Raw genomic sequence first — 10,493 nt, forward strand, 5'->3', positions numbered from 1 at the left:
TCGGCTCCAACCCAGTTCCCAGGAGCCCCCCGCATCCACCCAGCGCGTCCAGACAGATGACTGTCACTGGCTGCGCTTTGAAGCTCGGGGGATATTATTAACTGAAAAATCTGACACACCCGGGGGGCGGGGAGAGAAGGGGGCTGCGGCACAGACAAGGGGGAGGGAGAAAGGCAGAGGAAAGCGGCTTTACCCCGCCCTCTTGATTTCCATAAAAATCAGGGGAGGCGCCAAGGCTTTCGCGCCAAAAGCCACTTGCTTTTCTTCTTTGCAGAGAGGAGGCTGCAAAGCTGGGAAGCCCGGGGCGTGCTCCTCCCGCCCTTTTAGACCCCCGGGCTTGCCCCCTGTGCACTCTGCGGACCAGCTGCGCGCCGAGCGGTGCAGTGTAACACCCACCCTGCGGGCCTGGCAATTGCTCGGCGTAAAAAAGAAAAATTTCCGGAGGGCTCCGGGGGTGTTCAGAGTCTCCTAACCCAGCCCCCGCCTCGACTGCGTGTATGTGCTGCTGAGCGCGAGGCCGACGTCCAGCCGGGCCGTGCGGGGGGCGAGGGAGGGGTGTTGCTCGTGTGTGATCTCGGAAGGGAAGCTGGACCCGGGGTGCACAGTGGGAGGGAGAGGACGCGCCCATTTAAGAACGAAACCGCGGGAGGTTTCTAGTTTTAAATTGAAAGGAGAGGGGCGCCCCCTTGTTTGAAAATAAATAAATAACTGCGGGCTACGAGGGTGGCGCCGCTGTGGTTTCTTCGGCCGAAGGCGACACCTCGCGGAGGCCGCGCAGAAAGCGGAGCCGCGGGGCCTGGTCTCGGGGGTCCAACCGGGGCCACGGGCAGCCCTCCCGCCGCGCTGGGGGTGCCGCCTCGCCTCGGCTTCCGAAGGGGATGGGCGTGAGGCTCCCGAAGCCGTTCCCACGGACTCCCAAGTTAGCCTCTCAAAACCAGCTATTTCCCGAATTATGGGGAGGCGGATCAGGTCCTCGTTGGAGTCGGCGGTCCACACCTCCTGCAGCCCAAACCCTGGCTCAGAAACCTTGGCTTCAGACTGTTGCAGGCAAAGGGGCAAGCTGCTATCTCTGCTCAGCCTCGATGTGCCTCGGTTTCTTCAATTGTGAAATGGAGTTAGTGACGGTGCTTACCTCACAGGGTTGTTTTAAGATATTTTGAAAGCGTTCGGGACGGTGCCCAGCACAGGGTGCTTGAGCGTCAGCTATTGTTATTACCAGATCCTGATCGATTCTTCCGGGGAAATTAACACCCCACCCCCTCTCCCATCCCACCGCCGCTTTCAGATCCTAACTTAACTCTGGTCAAGCTTTCCTGCAGGTGTGTTGGGGGGCGGAGGGGTGACAGGGTCAGAGATTCCAGAACCAAAACTCCCCGGGAACAACCCGAATCTCAGCCCCCTTCACAACCAGATACACGATGAAGTGGGAGTTCCTCGGGAAAAACGTTCCTCTTCGGATGGTTTGGGGTAGAGAAACCTGCCCCCTCCCCCGCGCCCTCACTGGGGTGGGAAAGCTTCTCCACCTCCTTTTTCCCAAACTGGAAATGCCAGTCATCCTCGCCATTCACCTCCTCATTCAAGCTAGTTACGGATGAAGATGCAGAGGGTCAGGGGGCAGCCTGTAAAACGCTCACCTATTAGCATTTGTGAAGGCTCTTCCAGGCCTTACCCTGGATGCCTACATAATTCGGGGGAGAGAGGCAGGTTCCCAGAGTCCTAGGAAGTGGCCCATGAATGAGGATGAGCTGCCCTTCCAAACACCTTTATTATTATTATTTCCTTCCCGTATGTAAAGCTCTAAACCTTTGCAAAAGCCTTTCACACTCCCACTTCTGCTTTTCCCTAACCCCCTAATCTAAACCATGTCCTCCCGCTGTATTCTCCCCAAGCATCCTGGATTTTCCTTCAGAACACTTAGTTTCATTTGTAATGATATATGCCTGGGAGAGTTTGTTTAATGCCCGCTTCTCCCGAGACACCGAGTGGAAACAGGCTCTGTCTTCCTCACTCCATCTATGTCTGTTTTGCTCCAGGGGGCATCCTTGGAGCAAAGCAGATACCTGTGTACCTACGTACTCAACGATATTGTTCAAGGCAGAGAGGCCTGAATGAGTCCTTCTGAAGCAAAGCCAGCTCTTTGAAGAGAGTTTCTGTTTATCAGCAGTAGAGGGAAAGAGGAATGAATGCCACGCCAGGACCTTCAGGTCCTCAGCAGCAGCCCCAGGAAGTGCTCTCAGAATTGCCTGCCCCACCTTTTTACCGAAAGGGCAGGGGGACTGTTACAATAGGCCAGGATGACCCTAGTCGCTACATTTAAAAGTCCTACCTTGTCCTCTTTGACCCGACCTGTGCCCTTCACCACGCCAGTCGTCCTTTGTCAAGGGACAAAGTGGAGCAGAAAATGAGAAGACGAGAGACCCGGTTACTCTGTGTGCCTCCAAGCAAATCTTGTATTCTTCCTGGACCTCAATCTCTAATCTCATGCTCTTAATGCAAACCAGCAATTACTGACAAGTCTGAATTTGAAGTTCAACAGAATGATAAAATTTTACAAGTATTTATTGGTACTTTCATTTGCAAATGGAAAGATAAAAGACTTGGTCCGTGGAGAAATCTTGCTACTGCAGGTTCCTTGTTTGCTTGTAGAGAAGCCTGCAAATTCCTCTTAAAAATGTTGAAACACTCTTAGACTATGCGGACACACACGAAATACATCTTGAGAAGACTTGGAAGACAAGTTCAGCCGGCATCCACTGTCCCGATTCAGAACAGAGACGAGTAAAGGCACAGCCTGAATGAGCTCATCATGGGCTGAGGGAGACACACCTAAAATGGACCAACAGACAGGAGAGAGTTGTACACAGAATTTGGTTTATAAATGGGGAGATTTTTGAGGGAGGACAATGTTTTCGTCTACAAATCCTTTCTTTATAAAACAAAACCAGGTCTCTCTCTCTCTCACACACACGCACACACGCATACGCACACAGGCGTGCACACACGCACACACACACACGCATACACACACACATTCAGAGGGGTCCAACCCATGACTGGCCTGGGAGATCAAAAACCTCTAGATGCTTTTCCCAGATGGTGAGTTAAAGATCTTCTGGGTCCAGCTTCAAGGACCACGGTTTCTCCTAGGAACTTTACTGGGTCCCTCCCTGCCTCCCTCCAAAGTGTACATTTTTGCTGATTAAATGCTTTTAAAATTCCTGACTCTTCATTTAGAATAAAGTAAAGCTAGCTGCCTGACTTACCCAATTACTAATGAATTAATTAAGCAACTAAATAATTAATTTAAAAAACCTAAATTGAAGTTTTAAATTGCAAAAAGTAAGGTTATACAAGCAAAGAAATTAGAGAGTGGAATTCTTTCTAAGACAGAGAGCCCAGAAACATGAAAGAAAAATTTTAACATATTTGACAATAATAAAAATTTTTAATTACACTTAAAACATATCCTAAACAAAGTCAAAAGACAACAGTGTGATAGAAAAATACTTTCCTCATCCCTAAGAGACAAAGAGTAAATCCCACGTACACAAAGAGCTCCTACACATTGAATAGAAAAACAACCCGATAGAAATATGGGTCCAGGATAAGACTAGGTAATTTACTGAATAGGAAATGCAAATTGTCCATAAACATATGAAAAGATGCTCAGCTTCACTAGTAGGCAGGGAAATGCAAATTAAATCTCAAGGAGATTAGCATTTTTTGGTCTAGCAGATTGGCCCAAGTGTTGGCAAGGCCCGGGGTGGGGGGGGAGGGGGAGGGGGGCAGGGGGACACGACCCTCTCCTACACCACTGGCGTTCCAGGCCCAAGAGTAAAGGCCATCCCAGTCTTCAAATTCCATCCTACAAGAAATAATAAAATAAATACGTCAAAATACATAAACAAGAACCTGTATTGTAGCATTGTCCTCAATAACAAAAATATTATAAATAATCTAAATGCCCATCCATAGGAAAATGGTTGCATCTATTATAAGGTGTTCATGCAGTGGAATAACATGCAACCTCTAAAAACAGTATGTTATATGTACATGTACTGACTTGGAAACATCCATGAGTATGAAGGGAAATAAGCAAGGTCTAGGGCAGTGGTCTGCCATTTTGGATATATGTGCACTTAGATATGTCTGCGTAAACCCAACAACGAATTGGGTGTAATATGCAACAATTTTTCATTAGTGGTTTACTGGGTTTTTTTCGGTTTTTTGTTTTTTTGCGGTACGCGTGTCTCTCGCTGTTGTGGCCTCTCCCGTTGCTGAGCACAGACTCCGGACGCGCAGGCTCAGCGGCCATGGCTCACGCACGGGCCCAGCCGCTCCGCGGCATGTGGGATCTTCCCGGACTGGGGCACGAACCCGCGTCCCCTGCATCGGCAGGCAGACTCTCAACCACTGCGCCACCAGGGAAGCCCTAGTGGTTTACTTTGAAGAAAGGAATCAGGTGAAGGGAGAAACTTTCCTCTTGATGAAATATTTTTGAACCAGTGGAATTATGAGCAAATTTAATTTTTTGTTTTGGTTATTTTTCAAAACAATATTTTTGTTACTCCCCGGGAAAGCTCATCATTAAGCGGATCATTTGGGGGCAGTAAAGGATCCTTTTGCAAAGCCTAAAATCATCCCCCCAAGTTCTTTTTTGTCTCCCAGGCTGGTTGGCATTCTTTCAAACCAAACTAGTGCTGAACTGAGTCATCTGAGTGGGTTATTAGAGACAAAATGGCACTGGTTTAATTAGGATTAGAATCAAGCCAACCAAAACCATTTGAGTATATGATGTTGGATGTGCCCAAAGCACGACATGTATTTTTTTGACTTCTGAGGCTGGAGGAAAATTTGAGATCCAGCATTGAGAGTTTTGGGGGTGGGGAGTTTTATTGGTACTGGCACAATTATGTTTTATTTATTTATTTTTGGCTGCATTGGGTCTTCGTTGCTGCCCGTGGACTTTCTCCAGTTGCGGCGAGCGGGGGCTACCTTTCATTTCGGTGCGTGGGCTTCTCCCTGCGGTGGTATCTCTTGTGGAGCACGGGATCTAGGTACATGGGCTCCGCAGTTGTGGCTCGCGGGCTCTAGAGCACAGGCTCAGTAGTTGTGGCGCATAGACTTAGTTGCTCCGCGGCATGTGGGATCTTCCTGGACCAGGGATCAAACCCGTGTCTCCTGCGTTGGCAGGCGGATTCTTAACCACTGCGCCACCAGAGAAGTCCACAATTATGTTTAAAACAAAAATTATCCTCATTGAGTGCCAGTAATTTAATTACAGATCTAGAAAATGAGAAGTGTCCCACAGGCTCTGTACTCCTCTCAACTGATTTCACATCCTTTGAGGCAGCTCAGGTACCCCCCTCCATGGGAAACCTTCTTTCAGGCTTAGTATGTTACAGAGACTTGGGGAAAGCACAAAGGTGGGGCTGAGTAAAAATGGCTCTTGCCAACTGCAAAGAGTGCCGTGGGTGGTTGTTGCCTTCGAGTTCGAATTTCCATTTACCTGCTTTTCTTGATGCTAAAAGGCAAGATGGGAAAACTGTCCTGGGAGACAGGCAAGTTGCTCAGGACCAGGCTCTGAGGGGTGGGGGAGGCAAAGAAGCCTCCACTTTGTAGACCTTAAACTTGAATCATCTACATCAGAGAGTATGCACGGAGGGGAGCCCAGTCTTAGCGGGAGCCAGTAAGAGCCACAAGGAATTCTGACTCCAGGTCAGGTCTTCAAGTCCGTTTGGCACTGCCCCTTAGAACGAGCAGAACTTCCTACATCCCATCTTCCCTTTCTGGGACTACTTTCCAGTCTCACTGATTTAATTTGGTTGGGTGTGTCCAGATTTCCTCAGTTGAGGTTTTCAGATCTCTTCTGGTGGTTACAGAACAGATGGCTGATTTGCCCATTCATTGGTCCTTGCTAATCTCTATTTCCTTTAATTCTGGAGTCATCCCCTACAGCCCAGACCCACCCTAATATCTGCCTGAGGGTGGGGTGTGATGGGGGGGGGGATGTTTCCTTGTGTTTAAATAGTGGTGAGTAACAGGCCCCACTGCTACTTCTGGCCTGGAAAGTCTTTTTCTTTTCTGCTTCAAATACTGTCCTCAAAAATCGGCTGGAGGGCTTCCCTGGTGGCGCAGTGGTTGAGAGTTCGCCTGGCAATGCAGGGGACACGGGTTCGTGCCCCGGTCTGGGAAGATCCCACATGCCGCGGAGCGGCTGGGCCCATGAGCCATGGCCGCTGAGCCTGCGCGTCCGGAGCCTGTGCTCCGCAACGGGAGAGGCCACAACAGTGAAAGGCCCACATACCGCAAAAAAAAAAAAAAAAAAAAAAGAAAAAAAAAAATCGGCTGGAGACTCTCCAAGAAGGAAGGCTGTTGTTCTTCGCCCCAACTACACTCTCCCATCCAAATCTCCATTCTTTGTGGACCGCCAGCTAGCGTTATCCAGCTGTGTTCTTTATCGGGTTCACGTGTAGGTGTGGCTCTTCTAACAAAGCAGTTCCAGAGTAGAAGAAGCCTTCCCCACCACAGACAGCCCAGCTGAGCTCTGCCAGATGAGCCAATCCAGGCAGCCACTCCCACTTCATCGTCTTTAAATTAAATTAGCATTCCCTGCGGATTAAGTAGGGAAGCATCCCTCAAGTGCCTGCTTTATAATGGTGCTCAGTAGGAGTCAGTGCTCTCTTGTCCCGGCTCCAACCCGCTTACAGGGGCTCAGCAAATCCTACACCCACACACTACAGCACCTGGGCTCCAGGTTGAGCCTTCTGATGTTGGTCCTCTGGTTTTCTGGAACTAGTTAATAATCCTTCCTCCAACCAGAACTTCCCCTGGGTGGCTCCCCCTCCCTCTTAGCTTGTCTAAAACCCAGGTAACTTTGGCCTTGGAGGAAGGTCATGCACAGTCAAAGTAGGGTAAGGCAGTAATAGTGAGAGCACAAGACCACAGGGGAGAGGATTGGAGTTCTCCAAGCCTAGAGCTGTGGATTAATTGTTGAAACATCTTACACTGGTCATTTAACTGCTCTTGGCCTCAGTTACTTGGTTCATTAAATGGGAATAATGATTTCATCCCTGCTGCTATTCCACAGGGTAGAAATGATATCTGTAGAGAAGTGGGTTTAGATTCAGAAATTAAGTTTAATGTCCTGGTACTATGTTGTTTCCATATCCTAGACAAGTCCACTTCCAGAGCCTCAGTTTTCTCGTCTGCAAATAGGGATAATAATATCCGTTTTACTGCAAGGGAGCAGATAAGAGATTTGGAATCAAAAGGCCACGTACCTTGCATTATATTATGAACTCCTAGAAAATGTGGAGGTGAAACTGCTTGGAAAATGGTGAAATTTCTACACAGGAATAGTGAGGATTCTGTGTGAAGTTACTAAAACTGGGCTGTTTGGGATGGACACTTTAGAATCATCTTACAGTGATGGTCATATTTCCTGGTAAGTGGTATCAAATCCAAAAACCTGTCAAAGGGACAGATGGCATTCTTAGCACAAAAGAGGAAACCAATTAGAAGTTAAAATACAGAAAATGGGAACTTGTAAATGCTAACAAATTGTTTCAGTGTGGAAGACTGCTATATTCCCTGCCGCTTGCTGAGGAGGGTTTCCGTCTGGTATGGCATTGTTCACAGGGCACTGGCTGTTAGAGTGCCTGGAGAAACCTTACAGACCCTCTTTTCTAATCCCCTTGATTTCAAGCTTTCATACCTAACCTGAGTTGTCGGGCAGATGTTGACAATTGCACCTTGTCACTTATACAGTGACAGATTGTGTCTTTGCAGCTAAGAAATGAGCAAAAAACGCTAGGCTTTAAGAAGCAATTTCCAAATTCTATACTTGCATTCATTCAGTCTATCAATAAATACATATATATAACTTCTGCTCTCAGGTATTTACAAGCCAGTGCGGATGATAGACAAAGACACAAAAAAGTTCAGGTAAACTTATTATATGTTATAATATATTGTGTGCACAGAAGAAAGACCCTTCACCTCCATCTGGGGGAGTGGACCATGACTTCACAGACTGGGAGACATTTAAGCTATGGGATGGGAAACAGGAGTTTTCCCATGATATAAGAGTAGATAAATGTATTAGTCAGGATGGATGAGGTTATGCTGTAGCAACAAAGACCCCCTAAATCTCAGTGGCTCAATATAACAAAGGTTTAATTTCTGCTCTCTTTACATGTTACATCATCCTTATTAGAGAAGCAGCCCCTCACAGAAAAAAAGAAGAAGGCAAGAAACAAATCAAGAGCACAGCTGTTATACCCTTTGTTAAAACCTCTGATTGGATTAAGTGGACAAATCACTTTCTCCGTTGGACAAAGTGATTTAGGAAAAAGAAACTAAAGCATGGCCGCTCCTCAAAGAAGTCTCATAAGCTGAAGATACTAAAAGTAAGTCTAGAAAGATAGATGTTTTGAAGACAGCTGTGTCCATGGCTACAGCTCTTAAGAATCAGATCACTCAAGGATGGAAACCCAGGCCTACCTCGCAGCCCTCATGCTTTCCGCTCCTCTGAACCACCTGCCATGGCCTGTAACCTGTACCATTCAGCACTGGACAACCTCCTCAAGGGCAAGGGGGGCATTTATTAGACCTTTTTATTTTTCACAGGGCATAGTTGTACCTGGCACAAAGGAAGTACTCAATAAATGTTAGCGGAATGAGTGAATGAATTTCTCTGTTCTCCCAAAACAAGACTGAGCTGTATATACATGTAGAATATCAGGACCAGCACCCCATAGAAAAGTGAGGCGACAGACCTGTGGTTTTCAGTTTTGGTTTTAGCATCAAAATTCCACTGCAGGATTGAGCCCCCTGCAGTGGAAGCTCCAGGTGTTAACCACTAGACCACCAGTCCCAAAACTCTTTATTTAAAAAACAATAATTAGAGACTCCCCTGGTGGCGCAGTGGTTAAGAATCCGCATGCCAACGCAGGGGACACGGGTTCGATCCCTGGTCCGGGAAGATCCCACATGCCGTGCCTAACTATGGAGCAACTAAGCCCGTGAGCCGCAACTACTGAGCCCACGTGCTGCAACTACTGAAACCCGCGAGCCTAGAGCCCATGCTCCACAATAAGAGAAGCCACTGCAATGAGAAACCCGCGGACCGCAACGAAGAGTGTCCCCTGCTCACCACAACTAGAGAAAGCCCGCGTGCAGCAATGAGGACCAAACGCAGCCAAAATAAATAAATTAATAAATTAATAATTAAATAACTTTTACACTAAGCCCACATTTTTTAAAAAACATGAGACAGAAGTGGAGTGGCTCTGGTTGATATGGAAATAAGGAACCCTGAGCCCCACTTTCTCCGCCCCCTTTTGGCTCCCTCTAAAGGAACCTCTGGGCATCTTTAGGATTTTCAAACCCACATTGAAAGTCGAGCACTTAGATAAATCAAAGCCCACAAATAAGAAACCCCAGCACTTTCTTAGGAAACCAGCAGAAGTTTCTGGCTTTCATCTCTTGCTGCTGTTGAAATCTACAGTTATCTCCATTCTCCTACGAGGGGTTTGAGGGTGTGGTGCATTTCGTTTCACAAGGAAGGAATGAAATGTTCAGATGTGAGTGTGAGATGGTCAGTTCTCGAGAGTGGAGGGCTGAGAGAAGCCACTGGCTCCAAGATCCTCCAAAAGGCTCGCCCTGCAGGTCCAGGGGCTGGGACTCCTGCAGACACAGATTAGCTAAGCAAGGTTCCCAGTGCCTCCTGAAGGTGGGAGCCTAGGCAGATGTCACCTTTTCTGCAAAATCTGCTTAGGCTCCCAAGGAAGATTGTCTTTCTCTCTATCTGATACTCATTTCTCACAGGCCAAGGTTTTGGGAAGGCTGGGGAGAAAGAAGAAGAGGCTTTGCTGGTCCACCCACCCCCCCTCCTCTGGCTCACTAAAGAACCTCCACCCACAATATTACCAGTCAAGAGCGACCCAGAGAGAACCTGGGTCTTCCAGTCCCATCATTGCTAGTCGGAGCCAAGGAAAGCCAGACTTTCAGGGGCCCCATGGATGCTGTCAGAGAGGCCAAGGATGCCTGTTTCCTACCAACAGCCTCCCACCTAACTTCCACGGAGAAGACAGGGCTGCAGAGCTGGGCAAACTTTCTAAGCGTCATCATCCAGTGTCAGATGGGGTCTCTGGTCCTTTTCGTCTTCATTCTGCTCCATTAAAACCCAAACCCTCAACCTTAGATAATTCCTTTATTAAAGGTTCACCTTTGAAACCATGAGGATGAATACGGGAGATTTTCACTCTGTGAACGAGTGAGGTCTCCTCCCCCTTCTCCATCCTCACGGAGACCCTGGGGACCCCAGTTCCAAGCCAAGAAGAGCTCCCCTAGCCCAAGCCACTCTTCAGGCAGCTGGGGCAACAGCATCCCGAGAGAGGTGGACATGCCCAGGTTGGGACAGAAGCCCGATGCCCACCCAGTGTAAGTTCCACTGTTCTGCATTTGATTTCTAACATGGGGCAAGCACT

Source organism: Phocoena phocoena, chromosome 14 (genome assembly GCF_963924675.1).
Source record: "Phocoena phocoena chromosome 14, mPhoPho1.1, whole genome shotgun sequence".
NCBI lineage: Eukaryota > Metazoa > Chordata > Mammalia > Artiodactyla > Phocoenidae > Phocoena > Phocoena phocoena.